Genomic DNA, 18529 nt, shown 5'->3' on the forward strand with positions numbered 1-18529 from the left:
TCCAACTGACAGCTTAGCACTGCCACGGAGGCCAGAGAAGCTCCCACCACCGCTGCTGTGCCAACCATGCGCCTGGCTTCTGGCTGAGCAGCGCTTCCCCTGTGGGAGCACACTGACCACCAGGGGGCAGCTCCTGTGTTGAGCATCTGGCCCCTGGTTGTCAGTGCAGGTCACAGTTATTTGTCGTTCCGCCATTTGATCAATTTGCATATTAGCCTTTTATTATATAGGATTAGCTGAGGCCTTCTCTGGTCAAATAGTTTTGGAAAATTCCAGGATAAGTAAAGTCAAAGAGGTTTCTTTACCCCAGGACTCCCCAGAGCCTCAATAATGTTATGTGCACTATGATTCTTCAAAGGGGCGTTGGGGGAGACAATGGAATCTGATGTTTCCCAAGATCATGTGACTCAGACTGATGTAGAGCCCATGCTTTCCCAGATTGTTATGAATGTGCTGTGCAGGGCAAACAGCATGTTCTGTGTTCCCATCAAGGGAACAGATCTACTGCTTCCTCTTGATTTACTAAAGTAGCCCATTTTCAGAATAGGGTTGCATAGGACTCTTTCCTCTCAGACAGTGCCAACTACTACCCCAGATGCTTTTCTGAGGATCAGCAGACTCCTGGATATGGCTAAGGCTAGGTGCCTCAGGATGATGAAAAATAGATGATTAATTTAGCACTTGCTATGTTCTACGGTCTAAGCCTATGACAACATTGGCTGTGCATTATAATAACCTGTATGAGTTTCCTAGGGTTGCCGTAACAAAGCACCACAACTTGAGTGACAGTTCTGGAGGCTAGACATCCAAAATCAAAGTGTCCTTCTGGGAAGCGCTGAATGAGAGTCTGTTCTGTGCCTTTCTCCAAGCTTCTGGTGGTTATTGGTAAGGCTTGGCATTTTTTTGGCTTGTAGATGTATCACTGCCTCCTTTGTTATACGGCACTCCCACTATTTCTTTTCAAAGTCTTTTGTCTCTATGCCTATATCTGTCTTTGTGTGTCTTCATATAAGAACATCAGCCATATGGGATTCAGCACCCACCCTACACCAGTATGACTTCATCTTAACTAATTACATCTGCAATGATCCTATTTACAAATAAGGGCTTTTTTATAATCTATACTCCAGGCCAATTGTAACGATCCTTATTTCAGTGAATGGAACCCAGGCATCAACATTTTTTTAAAGATCTCCGGGTAATTCTGATGGGCAGCCAAGTTTGAGAACCATGTTCTAAGGATTCCATATGTATTGCCCCCTTAGTCTTAATAATAATTTTATGGATGAGATTTCTGAGACTTAGAGGGATTAAAAGGAACTTGGCTGAGGTTACACAGCTAGTAAGGGATTGCGCTGGGATCTGGACATTGACTTTTAGCTCCAGGCCTTTGCATAGAAGCTGTGCAAGCTCACACTGAGCTCTACAAGAGCAGCTGAGCTCCCTGGTAGAAGGCACCCACAGCCACCTCAGCAAAGGGTTAAAATGGTCTGAGGTGGGAGGGGGTGGGGCTTTCTTTGGGAAGCATCCTCCTTTCTGCCTTTGATCCTAGCCCCACTCTTCCCTCTCCACTCCCAGGACAATTCCTCCATCTGGCCCCACTCAGGGAGTAGGAAGACAAAAGTTTCTCTGAATCACCACTTCCAGCCCCATCCACCCTGCCCTGTGACTGCAGCTTTTAATAGTAACTACTATTCTCAAACAAAAAGAGTCTCTTGTTTCCATAATGGAAAAAGTAGCCCAAATCCCAGACACAGCCATAGCCCTGACCAACGGATAGCGAAGAGCCATGGAAAAAATCAGGGCTATCTCAAAGACCTCCCGCCAAGCAGATTGGTTGTCAGGCTTTGGGGCATTTCTCTGGCCAGTTCCCAGCACAGCAGCACCAGAGGCCCAGGCAGGCCTGTCCCCAGCCCTGCAGACCAGTGGCTTTGAACCAGGTCAGGTATAACAGGCTTGCTGCTTATGGAGTCCAGAACAGCACCACCTAGAGGATGTCATCAAAACACAACTTCATTCTTATCTCCCACTGTCCATTTAAATGTACTCACAGAGACACTGGATCACTCATACATTGCTGGTGGAAATGAAAAATGATCAGCCACTCTGGAAAAAATTTATCAGTTTCTTTAAAAACTTAATCTCCAACTACCATATGACCCAGCAATTACAGTCCTGGTCATTTATCCCAGAGAAACATAAGCAGGCTCACACAAAAATGGGGACATAAAAATGCAGACACGTCTATAGCTGCTTTATTTATAGTAGCCAAAACCTAAAAACAGCCCAGATGTCCTATAATGGGTGACTGATTAAACAAACTATGGTGCATCCATACTATGGAATACTTAACAGTAAAGAAAAAAAAAAGAATTACTGATATATGTTAACAACTTGGATGACTCTCCAGAGAATCAGGCTCAGTGAAAAGAAAAAATGTCAACCCCCGAAGGTTATATACCATACTAGAGGCCTGGTGCACAAAATTCGTGCACGGGAGTGTGTGTCCCTCAGCCCAGCCTGCACCCTCTCCAATCTGAGACCCCTCAAGTGATATCTGACTGCCCGTTTAGGCCTGATCCTGACAGGATCAGGCCTAAATTGGCAGTCAGACATCCCTCTCACAATCCAGGACTGCTGGCTCCCAACTGCTCACCTGCCTGCCTTCCTGATTTCCCCTAACTGCTTCTGCCTGCCAGCTTGATCACCCCCTAACCACTCCCCTGCCAGCCTGATTGATGCCTAACTGCTCCCCTGCCAGCCTGTTTGCCCCTAACTGCCCTCCCCTACAGGCCTGGTCACCCCCCAACTGCCCTCCCCTGCAGGCCTGGTCCCCCCAAACTGCTCTCCCCTGCAGGCCTGCCCCCCCAACTGCCCTCCCCTGCAGGCCTGGTCCCCCCCAACTGCCCTCCCCTGTAGGCCTGGTCCCCCCCAACTGCCCTCCCCTGCAGGCGTGGTCCCCCCAACTGCCCTCCCTTGCAGGCCTGGTCCCTTCCAACTGCCCTCCTGTGCTGGCCATCTTGTGGCGGCCATCTTGTGTCCATATGGGGGCAGCCATCTTTGACCACCTGGGGGCAGCCATCTTGTATGTTGGAGTGATGGTCAATTTGCATATTGCTCTTTTATTAGATAGGATAAAGGCCTGGTGCACGGGTGGGGGCCGGCTGGTTTGCCCTGAAGGGTGTCCCGGATCAGGGTGGGGGTTCCCTTGGGGCGTGGGGCGGCCTGGGCGAGGGGCCTGTGGTGGTTTGCAGGCTGGCCATGCCCCCCAGCAACCCAATAGGAGGCCCTGGTATCTGGGATTTATTTATCTTCTATAATTGAAACTTTGTAGCCTTGAGTGGAGGCCTGGGCCTGCCAGGGTGTGTGGAAAGCTTGGCTTCCTCCATTGCCAGGGAAACCCAAGCCTCCTGCTCGCTCCGTGGCTGCAGCCAGCTTGGTTGGGTTAATTTGCATACTCGCTTCTGATTGGCTGGTGGGTGTGGCTTGTGGGTGTAGCGGAATGGTGGTTAATTTGCATATTATTCTTTTATTAGATAGGATCATTGCATTTAGATAACATTCTTTAAATTCCAAAATTATAGACATGGAGAGCAGATTGGTGGTTGCCAGAGGTTAAGGATGGGGTGGGGACCAGCAGGAGGTGGGGTCTATGGTTGAGAAAGGGCACCAGGAAGGGTCCCTGTGGTCCTGGAAATGGTCTGTACCAATGTCAGTACCAATATCAATATCCCGCTTGAGCAATTGCACTATAGGTTTGCGAGATGTTAGCCTTGGGGAGAACTGGGTAAAAGATATGATGGATCTCTGTATGATTTCTTACAACAACAATTACCTCAAAATACAAAGTTTAATTTTTTTATTTTTTTTATTTTTAAATTACAGTTGACATACAAAATTATATTAGTTTCAAATGTACAACCCAATGATTAGACATGTATATAACTTACGGTGATCACCCCAATAAGTCTAGTATCCTTCTGACAAAAGTTTAATTTCTTTTTTAAAAGTGTTTTAAATGTATTCAGTGAACAAATTTTCCCCTTATCCCTGGATGAAAATCCTGGCACACCCGAAGATTTTCTTGTTTACCTTTAGTTTCAGGGCTTGTCAACAAACGTAATCTCCATTTCATAATTAGAATGTCTATCCCCGTGTAATAATCAAATCTCCCAAACTAATTTAGAGGTGAATATTCTTCCTTCCGGTAGGGACAGTTAAAGAACCAAAGAAAGCACATTTGAGAGAAGAACCATTTGAAAACACTCCTTTGGGTATGAACTTTCTGGAATCCCCTTATGCACACATACCCTACACACACACACACACACACACACACGTGTGTGTGTGTGTGTGTGTGTGCTGGCACATGCAACTTGCTGCTGATGCTTCTTAAATGCTGTTGACTAAGGGTGCACATTCTAGGAATTACAGTCAGATGAGTCTGGACTGAGAATGTGTGACAAAAGCTTGGCACATTACTATTGTAATGAAGGTGAAATTTTGTTGAAAATCATTCGTGTGTTGTTTTCTTCTGGATTTCTGAATATGTTGCCACCACCCTAAAGCTGCCAATAGCACCCAGAACTCCCATCTGCCTAAAAGAGCAGAATTTTTACAGAAAGAATACAAAATGAATGGAAGGATCATTTTCAGTTTGTGGCATTCAGAAACCAGGTTATTTATTTTTTTTTAAATATATTTTATTGATTTTTTTACAGAGAGGAAGGAAGAGGGATAGATAGTCAGAAACATCGATGAGAGAGAAACATCGATCAGCTGCCTCCTGCACACCTCCTACTGGGGATGTGCCTGCAACCAAGTTACATGCCCTTGAACGGAATCAAACCCGGGACCTTTCAGTCCACAGGCTGATGCTCTATCCACTGAGCCAAACCGGTTTTGGCAAAAAGCAAAACATTAGCCTTGAAGGTATGCTCTTGTCTTAAAAGCAGCTGTTCCCAAGTCTATGCCCTCCATGGGGGCAGGAAGGCCAGAATGCTTGCTTCCCAAGGAGCACTTACAGGTAGGTGCTTGGGGTGGTGGGAGAGGAGGCAGGCAGACAAGGCTGTTAGATGGTGTCCCTCTCTGAGCTGTGGTATTGAATAAGTGAACTTAACAGAGTAGGACCCATGGTTCCTGGCCCATATATAGATTTCTGGAAAAAGAATAACTCAGGCTGCCTGCACCCGCCTAGGGCCAGGCCACATCAACATGGCCACACAACAAGGAGTGGACAAAAAGGGCCCTCAAGTTTCACTAATCCAAGCCACCTCACTTCTGGCCTCTCAGGGGCCTGTGTCTGATGACCAAAGTCACTGGGGGTCAGAGGCCAGCCAGAGGCAAGCTCCTGACCAGACCTCAGTTACACCAGCCACACTGGCAGGAACCCGTACAAAGAGACAGCAACCTAAGGCCACAGCCTCCATCACCATGGGCCCCGGCTCTGCCCCCACCCCCATGAGGCCATGAATGTGCCAGCCCTTCCCCTATACTCTGGATGCCTACCTTCCACCAGATGCCACTTTAGGAAAAGAAGCAGTAGGAAGACAGAGACAATCTGAGATTCAAAGCATTTTTTCCTAGAAAGACTGAGCATTCCGTGAAGGCTCTGTTTAAATGCTCAAATCAGACATTCGCTCAAACCAAATTAGACATTTAGTTATTTTTTTCTACTGTGGGGCGCAGAGGAGGGGAATCAGGAATTGAGCTAAAACAAAATATAGAAATTACATTTCCTCTGCTTGCCAAGCTGCAGTGAGAGTTAAATTTTCAAAGCCATTCCACCAGCGTGCTCTTCCTTGGGAGGTCAACAGCACTGGATTCATTTCCGCGTCTCCAAACTACCCAGATAACAATCAGGACAAATTCTCCCCCTAACTACAGAGAATCGATTTACCTAGCAATGGGTCACTGATGTATCCTACCAGCTGTATGTAAATTAAATTTTAAAACTCAAATTGATTTCATTTCCAGTCACTAAATATCCAGGTGGCTTGCTGCCTTAATTAGAATGGACATGGAGGTTAATAATTTTGCCCTCTGACCTCTGCCTCTTCAAAATCGGATACCCTGCTATTTCTGCTGATAAGATGGTGGGGTGGGGTGGGGGAGCTCAGGAGTGAATCAGGAAGCAAAGGCCCATTGCATCATCCAGGACTGTATGATTCACAACATCCTTCCCTCGATACCGAGCAGGGTAGGTTATCATGTTGGCAGCCAACAGCAGGTGCATCAGAGTGATACAGCAGAGCAAGGTAGGAATCAATGAAGCTCCGTCACCTGCAAAGGGGCCCTCTCTCTCCCCTCAGCACCCAGTGACCATCCAAACTCAGATTTTCCCTTGGGAGAGAGCCAACAGCTGCCCATCCCCCAGAAGCCCAATCAGAACAAAGCTCTAGCCACAGGATGGGGTTAGGAACATAGAGTTGGGGCATAGGGTAAGGGCTGGGCACCAATGATCTGAGGCCATGCTGACGTCAGGTGCTTAGTAGACAGATGGGTCTCTGGCTTATTGAATTCCTAGGAACAAAAACTCATCAAAGCCCCCTCATCAGCAGGCGGCTGGTATATCAGACTAGGGCTCTAAGCTGTCTCCCAGATGCTCTTCTAAACAGAGCATATGGGGTTAATTGCATTTTTTTTTTAGTTCCTCTGTAGGCAGAGCTGTGTTTGGCAAGGGGATCGAAGGTAAAGTTGCGGAAACCATTTGTGAAAATTAGGTGAGAAAACATTTCCTTCCCTCATCAGCTGCCAGGTGCTGTTGAATCCTCTTCCAAATGTTCTTTATTTGGATGAAGTACCAAATGTTTGAGTGACAGCTCCTAATTCCAAAGACCATGACCACTTTGCATATACCTGCTTGGATCTGGGTTCAAATGCTGCTGGCCATGGGCAGGTCTATTTCAGTTTCCACTTTGCCTGATTCTAAAAGTTCACCATAAAACAAGCCCAGGATATATTTTTCCCTTGAAATGATACTGTAAATGGTGGTCAGAATCCCAAGTTCATTCAAGAGCCCTTAATATGGAGGCAGCATCTGTGACTTGGAGACCTTTGTTAGAATTTCTGCTCAGCCTCTTTCTAACTACACTCCACTGGATAATTCACTTCTCTGAGCCTCAAAATAAAAATCATACTAATATACAACAGGCCTACTTCAATTCAATGAACCATGTGTTAAAAACTACAGGCAAAACTTCTCAAAGGGCAAAAAGGATCTATGACCAAGCTTTAGAGTCACACCGGCCTGGCTCTTCTGAACCCTTAGTGAGGTGTTTTTGGGCAAGTTTCTCCACCTTAAAATTCTATAATCCAGGAAGGCTCTGGAGTCAGATTAATTTGAATAAATCCCAGCTGTGCCATTTACTAGTTTTCAACTTTGAGTAAGTTACTGACCTTTCCAAATGCTAACATGTATGTGTATCTCTTGGCACACTGCTTGGGATAGAGCAGTGGTCGGCAAACTCATTAGTCAACAGAGCCAAATATCAACAGTACAATGATTGAAATTTCTTTTGAGAGCCAAATTTTTTAAACTTAAACTTCTTCTAATGCCACTTCTTCAAAATAGACTCGCCCAGGCCGTGGTATTTGTGGAAGAGCCACATTCAAGGGGCCAATGAGCTGCATGTGGCTCGCGAGCCACAGTTTGCCGACCACGGGGATAGAGGACTTAATTCAGTAGTTATATTGTCATTCTTATTGTTATTGTTTTTAATTAAAAAGCAGTTTATGAAAAAAAATTAAAAAATAAAAAAAACAAAAATAAAAAGCAGTTTATGGTGAGAATAGTTAACTGGCACTTTGAACATCACTTAGTAGATGCAAAGTAATTATTTTTTCTTTTATCAGCAGAAACCTTCAAGGAGTAAGGAATAAACCACTTAAAGAGAGAATTTTTTTAATAGAGATTTTTTTAAAATGAGTTCCTCCTGTGTCTGCCGTGCCTTCAGCTCAAAATAATCTTTATGCCAAAGTGGCTTATTATGGGATGGCATATCCTGACCCCCTTCAAGAGTGAGGTTTTATCCTATCTAATAAAAGAGTAGTATGCAAATTAACCATCACTCTGCTACACCCACAAGCCACACCCACCAGCCAATCAGGAGCGAGTATGCAAATTAACCCAACCAGGACAGCTGCAGCCACGAAGCAAGCAGGAGGCTTGGGTTTCCCCAGTATCTGAGGAAGCCAAGCTTTCAGCACACCCTGGCTGGCCTAGGCCTCCACTCAAGACTACAAAGTTTCAATTATAGAAGATAAATAAATCCCAACAAAAATGGCTGCAGCCATGGAGCAAGCAGGAGGCTTGGCTCCACTCAAGACTACAAAGTTTCAATTATAGAAGATAAATAAATCCCAGATACCAGGGCCTCCTATTGGGTCGCCAGGGGGCGTGGCCAGCCTGCAAACCACCACAGGCCCCTCTCCCAGGCCACCCCACACCCCAAGGGAACCTCCACCCTGATTCAGGACACCCTTCAGGGCAAACCAGCTGGCCCCCACCCGTGTACCAGGCCTCTATCCTATCTGACCCTATCTAATAAAAGAATAATATGCAAATTGACCATCATTCCAGCACACAAAATGGCTGCCCCCACGTGGACACAAGATGGCCAGCAGGGGAGGGCAGTTGGGAGAGACCAGGCCTGCAAGGGAGGGTGGTTGGGGGCGATCAAGCCTGCAGGGGAGGGCAGTTAGGGGTGACCAGGCTGGCAGAGGAGGGAAGTTAGGGGCGACCAGGCCTGCAGGGAACAGCAGTTGGGGGGGACCCAGGCCTGCCAGGGAGAGCAGTTGGGGGGGACCAGGCCTGTAGGGGAGGGCAGTTAGGGGTGACCAGGCCTGCAGGGGAGGGCAGTTAGGGGCAAATAGGCTGGCAGGGGAGCAGTTAGGCATCAATCAGGCTGGCAGGGGAGTGGTTAGGGGGTGATCAGGCTGGCAGGCAGAAGCGGTTAGGGGCAATCAGGAAGGAGGCAGGTGAGCAGTTGGGAGCCAGAAGTCCTGGATTGTGAGAGGGATGTCCGACTGCCCATTTAGGCCCTATCCTACCGGGATCTGGCCTAAACGGGCAGTCGGACATCCCTCGAGGGGTCTCAGATTGGAGAGGGTGGAGGCTGGCTGAGGGACACACCCCTCCCGTGCACGAATTTCGTGCACCGGGCCTCTAGTGTGTGTGTGTGTGTGTGTGTGTGTGTGTGTATGTATATGTATTACATACAATTCAAGCTGCAAGCCTTTGCTTTGTCTGAAAAGACTATATATATGTAATCTAGAGGCCCGGTGCATGCAATTCATGCCCTGGGGGGTCCCTCAACCCAGCCTGTGCCCTCTCGCAGTCCGGGACCTCTCGCTCCTTACTGTCCACCTGCTCACTCCTTACTGCTTGGCTCACAGCTCCTTAGTGCTCCAGCAAAGGCAGGAGACGCTCCTGCCACCACTGCTGCACTCACTAGCCATGAGCCCGGCTTCTGCCTGAGCAGCCGTTTCCCCTGTGGGATCACACAGACCACCAGGGGGCAGCTTCTGCATTGAGCATCTGCCCCTGGTGGTCAGTGTGCATCATAGCGACCAGTCGTTCTGCCATAAAGGTAGCTTAGGCTTTTATTATATAGACTAAAGGCCCATTGCAGGAAGATTCCTGCAAGAAAAGGGATTCCTGCAGTGGTCTCCACCGCCCCGCCTGCTTCCCTCCCTCTCGGCCGACCCGCCTGCTTCCCTTTCTTCTCCACCGCCCTGCTTGCTTGCTTCTCCACAGCTTTGCTCCCTTCTGCAGCGCTTGGCTTCCTTCTACGCTGTCTTCAGTCTTCGCTCTGCGCCTGGGTATGCAAATTAACCGCCATCTTGATTGGGTTAATTTGCATACTCGCTCCTGATTGGCTTGTGGGCGTAGCGGAGGTATGGTCAATTTGCATGTTTCTCTTTTATTATATAGGATATGTGTTTCATATCTATATAATGAAAGTTTGATATGGTGAGAACCCCAGACACTAGGGTAGAAGATCTGAAGAGGATTCATCACTAGAAGAGAAGCTAAAAAGGCAGAAATAGATGGGCATCAAATTGGCATGGGCTTTGTCTGCCATGCTAAGAATTTGGGCTTCACATGGGGCCAGTGTTTCTCAAGATGGGGCTCATGGATTATCTACATTAGAATAACCTAGAATATTTGTTAGGAAAGCAGGTGCCTGGGCCCTACCCTGGAGTTACTGAGTCATAATCTCTGGGAGAGATGCCCAGAGATCTGCATATTTCACAAGTGAGTCTTATACACACTAAAGTTTGAGGACCACTGCCATAGACAATGGGACCCTTCAAAGGGTTGTAAACAGTTGAAGGTTAAAGCACTGATTTAGAAATAAACAATATGTGGAGAATGACTTGGAGCAGGTAGAACCTGGAGGCAGGAAGGCAAGGAGGGTGAGCAGACCTGAGCTGAACCACAGCAGAGGTACTGGAGGCCTCAGGCAAAAATACCAGGCATTTCTATTAGGAGGATGTGGTGGGTTAAGGTGATAGGTTAGACATCAAACAGAAATGCACCATCAGTGGACAGATTTTCAAGGGCAGTTAAGAAATCATGTTAGAACTATTGCTTTCTGGGAAATTATATGTGGGCAGGTGACAGATATTTTCTTCTTTTGAGAGGTAGAACCTGCCAATGGCTGTAAGTGACAAAGCTCCACGTTCTTTATTTGACCTTTGACATATCTATTAGAAATCTCACCAGCAGACCTGTCGGACTAAATAAAGGACATGAGAAAATCAATAAGCCCCATAGTTTATGAAGTAGAAAAAGAATGAGAGAACATGGCGTTGGCCCTAAGGCAGGAAAAGCCCATTTTCCCCAAGAATACTTACATTATTCCTAGCCCCAAGAACATCCATGAAATAGAAAATAATTAGAAATTAGAAAAAAAATAATAAAGACAAATAAAGACACCCTTCCTAAGGTAAGGCAGGCAGCCCCAGGGCAAAGCTACAGAAGGCAGGACTTTGAGACAAACAGCCCGTTCCTATTGCCTCCTCCATTCTTCTTGAATTCTCCTTCCCACTTTTTCCAGCGACCCAGCTATGTGCATGTATTTCATTAGAATATGAATGAGAAGCCCTTGGGGAGAATTTTATGCTGTCATGGCAACAGTTGCCATGGCAACTGGTAATTAATTGGATGCTGATGAAGTGGAAGAAGAAAAAAAGCCAACCAGAACGGATACAACTCTAGAGGAAGTCATGGTGTGTAGTAATTATATGAATTTCATTCAGCAAAGGCATGCAGCAGGTCAGAAATGCAAAATATCTCCCCCGCAGCCACCACCTACTCCTCCGAGAGGCCTGCTTTCAGATCAGACAAATGTGAATGAACAGCTAGGGCCCTGACGATTCAAAAAAAAAAAACAACACACACACACACATACGGCTGCCCCAGTATAGGCAGATTCTCCAGGGAGATCAAATCATTCTAACAGGGGGAGTTAGTTGATTCTACTAAGAGGGACCACAATCAGCAACCGTACCCCATAATAACTATTGCTTTCATACCCGTTTTTCAACAAATGGTACCAACCAGGGGGGAAATAACAGCATGTGACCCTGAAGCGCTGTTCAACCATGAAGTGCCTTCTGATTGAAGGGAGAGGAAGTTTGGTTTGTCACCACCATCTTGAAGAGGGCACTTCGGCTCCTACACACACACAGATGGCTCACGGTTCCAAAGGAACCCCAGGCGCAGGGTGGAAGAGGAGGTCAAAGTAGGAGAGGTCCCAAAACAAGCCCTCGAATGTCAGCTTTCTGTTAAGAAATCAAAGAGGGAAGCAGAGAGAAAGCAATGGCTGAGGTACTTTCTACAGTATCATCCTCCCACAATCCCTCCACCTCAAGTCTTTTCCCTCAATTATCCTAATTATATTCAGACCTCAGAGAATTGGGGATTTGATCTCTTGTATGTTTTCTTAAAATTGCCATTGCACTTGCCTGCTGAGGTTAAACCAGTGGACGTCGTTAGGAAAAGCTGAGCATAGTCAAAAGCCCTCCCTGACTTTAGCCAAGAAACCTTGGCAAACAATACCCAGAGGTAGTGACTTATAAACCTGCAGGCAAGCGCAGCCCTCCTCCCTGCCCTCTCCCCTCCAGACTCTGCTGGGCTTTCTACAGCCCTTCCCTGATGACCAGTATTCACAGGCTTTGTAAGTGAAAGTGTCGGGAGTGTTTGGAAATGGGATTCTGAAAGCAACTCCTAAAGCTGCAAATTCAGCCACAACCAGCTACAGTGGACATGGAGCCCCACCCCAGGGAGCAATGTCATTTCCTTGTTGACAATAATCTGAAAAGCCCTTGCCCTTCTCACAATCTTATTATGCTCAAAAAGTATGACCCATTATTGTTGTTGTTTTGTTATTGTGGTTTGTTTTTTTAACATTTTTATTGATTTCAGAGAGGAAGAGAGAGGGTGAGAAAGATAGAAACATCAATGATGAGAGAGAATCATTGATCAGCTGCCTCTACCTGGGCATGTGCTCTGACCGGGAATCAAACCATGACCTCCTGGTTCATAGGTTGACACTCAACCACTGAGCCATGCCAGCTGGGCCCCATTATTGTTTTTACTCATATCAGTGTTATTATCCAAAAGCAGCTGATGGAGTCCAGCACTGGACCAGGTGCCACCCAGACATGTACCATTCTTCTGCCTCCAAAATTTTACATAGACAGAAATGACCTAGTTAATAAACACTTCTTATTCATAAAGTAGTTTTCAAGGGGAAAAAAGACACCTAATCTATCCAAGCCTCTCTCTTTGGGGGAGGCTCACACAGAAATTCAAAACCATAAAAGTACATTCAAATCCTCTTCTTATTATTGGCACCTCCACCACACTATGCACAAAGCTAATATTTTCAATCTGAACCAAAAACAAAGCACACATGTGGTCATCGAAAGGAGGAGAAGTACCTCTTCATTTACTCAGGCAGCCATTCCAAGAGAGTCAATTTCCCTTTTTTTCCAGAGAGCCAATTACTGTTTTTTGCCAATAGAACTGAAGACAGAGTGGAGGAAGGGGGAAAGAATAAAGGCAGGCATGAATCAATGATCTGCTTCCAATAATAATCCATGCCATCTGGTCTGACTTTCCTGCCTTACTGACAAATACCCAAAGCACCTAGGAGAAGGAACAGGAAAACCAGATTCCTGTGTGCTAATAATTTGTTGCTTAAATGATTAACTGAAGAAGTCAATTCAGCCTGTGATAAAGGAGACCATAAATGCCCCCTTGAACGCTGGAATATTTAAAATTGCTGTGAAGATTACCTCATTCTCGTTTCAGAAATCATTAAGGGTTCACCATACAATCTGCAGAATGTCAGGGTTTCTAAGTGGCAATAAAATCTCCAGTAGATTCAGGAAAGAGGTTGAAATGGAATGCAAGTTGCAGGCGTCCCTCCTCATGAGCTGTGAACCATTTCACGAAATATTCAGCACTGAACGACAATGCACTCCGGGTTCTCAGAGTAAAAGATTTCATTTCCCTTAAAATTGAAGCCATTTATATGGGATGTGTTCAAAGAGGGCACCTTGCAGAACCTTTCCTTTTATTAATATCACTGTGATTAATTCAAGTCAAACCACTTTGCACGTCAGAAAGTGGCAAAGTGGTCCTGTTCACTTGCCATAATCATAGATGGTTTCAGTATTCACACAGTTTGTAGCATCCTTAGCTCTGTAAATTTATGGTTGGTCAGGGGGAAACTGATTCCTATCACTTCCTCTCAGCTAAGTATATATATCCACAAGGGATACCAAGCAGAGGAAAAAAAATGTGGGCTGACGGGTTTTGTTTTTTGTTGTGGGTTTTTCATTTTAAGGCTACTTTAAAATATATTGCAGTGCATGCTATAAAAAAACACCAAAGTTATATTCCACATAAAATATAACACACTAAAGCAATATATTTCTTCTGAATGTATACATTCAACTTTTTTAGTGCTATTACCCTGGATGAGTTGGAAGACCCAGGTTCAAATCCTAGTACTATCATTCTCTCCAAACTCATATAAGACCTTAACCTACTTTAAGCATCAGTTTCTTACCTCTAAAGGGGATATAATACTTAGACAATCTCTAAAACCATATATACATGATTCATATATACACAGAGATTCAAATGAGATCGTATATGTATGAGATCATATGTACATATACACACCTATTACACCCACTCACGTATGTGTATATACATATACACATGTAGACTCAAACCACTGGCCCTTATGCGAAGTTGTACCATATAAATGTTGGTGTCAAGCACTGCAGTAGGACAGAGATAATAAAGCACAGTTTTCAAGGAGCTTACAGTCTAGTGTTATTCTTCTTCTATTTATTATTTTTCTTGCCTACTGCTCTGTAGTAGTCAAAGTAGCTTCTCCTTATGCTGAATGCTGGTGTGATTATGGAATCATTGCTTTGGAGAATTCTTGGGGACAAGGATCCTCTCAATTCAGCCTCTTCTTTTTTTCTGAAACTTCATTCCAAAAGCTCAGCATTTGATTCTGCATTATTCTTTTCCCTACCCTCTTCAAGACTTTCCTCTTTTGCCAACATGTAACATGCTTCCTAGTTCTGTCACCTTTGACCCTTTCTTGCACCGTCTTCACAAACCACCTGCCATACCCCTAATTCAACTGAGAACTTTAGCATCTTTCACCTGGTCTTTTCTCTCCTGGCCTATTGTTGTCATCCTCCTATAGGTCTCAGTTTCCAAGAGAATGACCCTAGCTAATAGTCTGGCTGTAAAGTTCCTTGACCTCTTGAATCCCATGAGAGTTACACTCTCACCTATTATCACAGTCATACCCGGACCTTATCATCATGGGGAAACAAAGGCAAATGTCCAGGTCTGGGCAAAACCACCATTCCTTCTAGCCAGCTCATCCCCTAGGACTCAGTTTTTCTTCTCATTATTACATCCATTGAGACCTTCAGTTCTTGATTGATCTCTTTTCCATCAGCCCATAACCTCTCTCATTACTTCTCATCCTTTCCTAACCAACCTAATTTCCATAAAGCATCTCTTCAAGTCCTTTGCCAAAATGCTCAACTCAGTTGAACGACTCCCTGCCCTACACCATGCTGCTGAGTCATCTTAGAGGAAGGCATGTAGGAGTATGAGTTGATGTCACTGCAGGCTTATGTTCTCCCACAGCAACTGAGTCCTGAATGTCACTTAACAATATCACCTCACTTGATCACCTCTCCCTCCCATTCCTTTATAGTAGCTAACCAAACTTTGCCACTCTTTACAATTTCCCAGCTTAACCCTTGTCCATCTCACTTTGCAAATTAATCAGCATCTTACTTCACCAAGAAAATAAAAGCTGTCTATAGAAACTCATTTAATACACACACCTACCAACATATAATTTACCTACATCTATTCTAATATTTCTTCCTAAACCTTGGGCAGGAAATGCTTTGTAATTTAAAGTTTCTTCTAATATGGGAATTAGCCCATAAATTAATTCTAGTCTCTCCTACATTTTAACCTCTATCTCTTGATCATAACTCTCTTACAAAGGCCCTCCCTCAACCTAGAATTCCCCTCGTGCTACCCCATCTCTCCCACCTCAACAGCCAAACCCTTCAGAAGAGAGTCTTCACATTCTATCTGCCTCTCCTTTCTCCCTAGTTACTCCATCATCAGCGCTTACAATGGATCATCTGTTGGGGCCATATATCCACCTAGGATTGAAATTTTTGGATCAGAGTTCAGCATTTTTTCAGCTAATAGCACTAAACAGTTTTCCAAGGTAGTTTCTAAATTGCCAATTTATCCTTCCATGAACAGTGTAGGAAAGTACTGGTTGCTCCACATCTTTACCAATTCTGGAATTTTTTTTTATCTCATTTTAGCCATTTTGGTACATATGTACTGCTATTCTGTTGTAGTTTTAATTGGCATTTCCCTGATGACTAATGACATTAAGCAAATTTTCACACGTTTGTTGGACTTTTAAATGCCCTCTTTTGAGAAGTTCCTATTCAAGTATTTTGCCTATTTTTCTATTGTGCTTCTGTCTTTTTTTATTGGCTTATAAGAGCTCTTTATATGTTCTGGATATGAGTCCTGTGTGGAATATATATATGACAAATGTCTTTTTTTACCTACCTTTTCACTCTCTTTGTGGTGTCTTTTGATGAACAGAAACTCTTAGTCTCAATATAGTCCTTTTTTCTTTAACAGTTATTTTTCCATTTCATGTCCTGTTTTAAAATAATCTTTGCCTACTCCAAGGTCATGAAATCATTGCCCATCTTCTAAAAGCTGTATTATCTTTCACAATTGGATTTGCAATCCATCTAGAATTGATTTGTGTATACAATGTAAGGTAGGATATTAGTTAATTTCTAATTCCTAGCACCTAATACAGAATTCAGTTAACCCTTAACAAATATTGTCGTAAGTAATTCATGAGATCACATTTGGGAGATATGGAAAGGAAAAGCAAAATTTGGGCCAGGGCTATGTGGCATCACAAACCTTCCCTGAGCCTGTCGTGGGTTCTAGGTTTCCTCCAGTCTCTGCCCACTTGCTATAAGGCCAGCTTCTAACAGTTCTTTATCCAATCCTTAATCTTCAACCAGAAGCAAAAACCTCAGAATTTTTTGTTTTAAACACTATGATTTAAAAAGTGTCATCTTGGAAAAGTATAGCCACTTGCCATTTCAACATAAAAAGTTTCCAGAAATCTAAAAGCATCTTCAGCCACACACACACACACACACACACACACACACACACACACACACCAGACTGCATGGATATACAATGCTATTTCTAATCCTTTTAAAATGAGGCATTTTTATCAAAACAAAGATGCTAAAGTGCCATAAATGGAAAGCTAACTGCTTTTCACTTTCTAGAGGTCTCTTTTAAGAGATGTTAAAAAAAATACAAGTCTATTTCGTGCTCCTAGACTAGAAAGGGAATTCAACCCACAGCCACTGTGGGTTGTGCCTGTTTTAATATTTAACATACCCATATTTTACTCCCTGTAGGTCCTAAGTGTTTCCATAGATTCATAGTTCTCTCTGAGACAAAAAGATATTGAAATTTAATACAAAAGGGTCATGACAAAATAAGAAAAGGGTGTGATAAAATCATATATTTCATCCAAAAGGAAAACCATATTCTGGCCCAATGAAAAAAGATGCCATGGCCAGATCAATGGCTTAGAAAATTATTATGTCTGAGACAATGGAGGTTGCTTAGAAAACAATTAGTTCCTAGTGTAAGGCAGCAGCCTAAAAATAGAAGATGGGATTGCATGGTTTAAGAAGAATCTGAGTTGAGCCCTGCCCGTGGACAAAATAAAGGACACAGAAAGACAAACATTACTGAAGGCTCCCTGGCTTGAGGCTGTGGGACACATAGTTCTGATCATTGGAGAAGCAAGCAGGGTTCAGGTGAGAGTGAGGAGGAAGATGAGCTGCTGTTTTCCACATTTCTTCTCTGAGCTGATAGCCATTCGGGCACACTGAGTACTCTGTGAGGCAGATACACGTGGAACCAAGTCAAATGAGTCAACTTGAAGACTGAGAGCTTTATTTGAGAAACAAGAGAACCAAGACCCAGGTCAGAGTCCTGCCACACACAAAATGAGTAAAGGACACAGGATGGTATATGCTACTCTCCTACTGGTTACCCAAGTGCCTGACAACGTTAAAAAGGGACTTAGATAGCAACGTAAACTGGTTCATATAGCCTGATAAATGTGTACTAAGGACTTCTTGCAGGCAGGACTGTCAATGGGCCAAGCACTGTGATTAATCAAATTACCTCAAATTTCTCAACACTCCAGGTGCGGATTCAAGTTCAAACTCTGTCCCTTGTTACCTGGTAGGGCCTTTGTCCACTTGTTTATTCCTTTAAGCCTCAGTTTTCTCATTTGTAAAAATGAGCATATCTGGCTTAAATAGCTGAACTCCCTCCAGTTATGAAATTCTGTGGGGCATTCTCTCCCATTTACCTCCCCATGGGGCTCAAGTTAATCAGCTCATACCATCATCCATGCTTTCTTTGTCTGAGGGTTTATTTCCCTAATCAGATTCCAGTAAAATTTCAGCCTGTCTCTGTCTCTTACTTCCAATCCAATAAAACTGGTACGGATTTGTTTTGTGTTTCATTTAATGTCATTATTCATTCTAACAGTCACTGCCTAACCATTTCCTTCCCTTGGCGTAATTAGATATTAAAGAGCTACAAAGGCATGGTTTTCAAATTTGCATCTTCTTTTTTTGAGGTAGATTGATTCTAAACTGATTAAAATATCGCAGAATTTCAAATACAATTTTTTAAATGAAACAGATTTTCAAGACTCCCTCATGATTATGCCATGCCAAGGAGGTTGCCAACTCTTGCTGACTGCCAAAAAAGACAAATAAATAATCCTGACAGTGGGTTTGAAATGAGAAGTGTATGCCTAGTTCTTAGTATGAAATTGCCACACCCATCCATTCACTTCCAGGTAGTCCA

Source organism: Plecotus auritus, assembly GCF_963455305.1.
Source record: "Plecotus auritus genome assembly, chromosome: 3".
NCBI classification, from domain to species: domain Eukaryota; kingdom Metazoa; phylum Chordata; class Mammalia; order Chiroptera; family Vespertilionidae; genus Plecotus; species Plecotus auritus.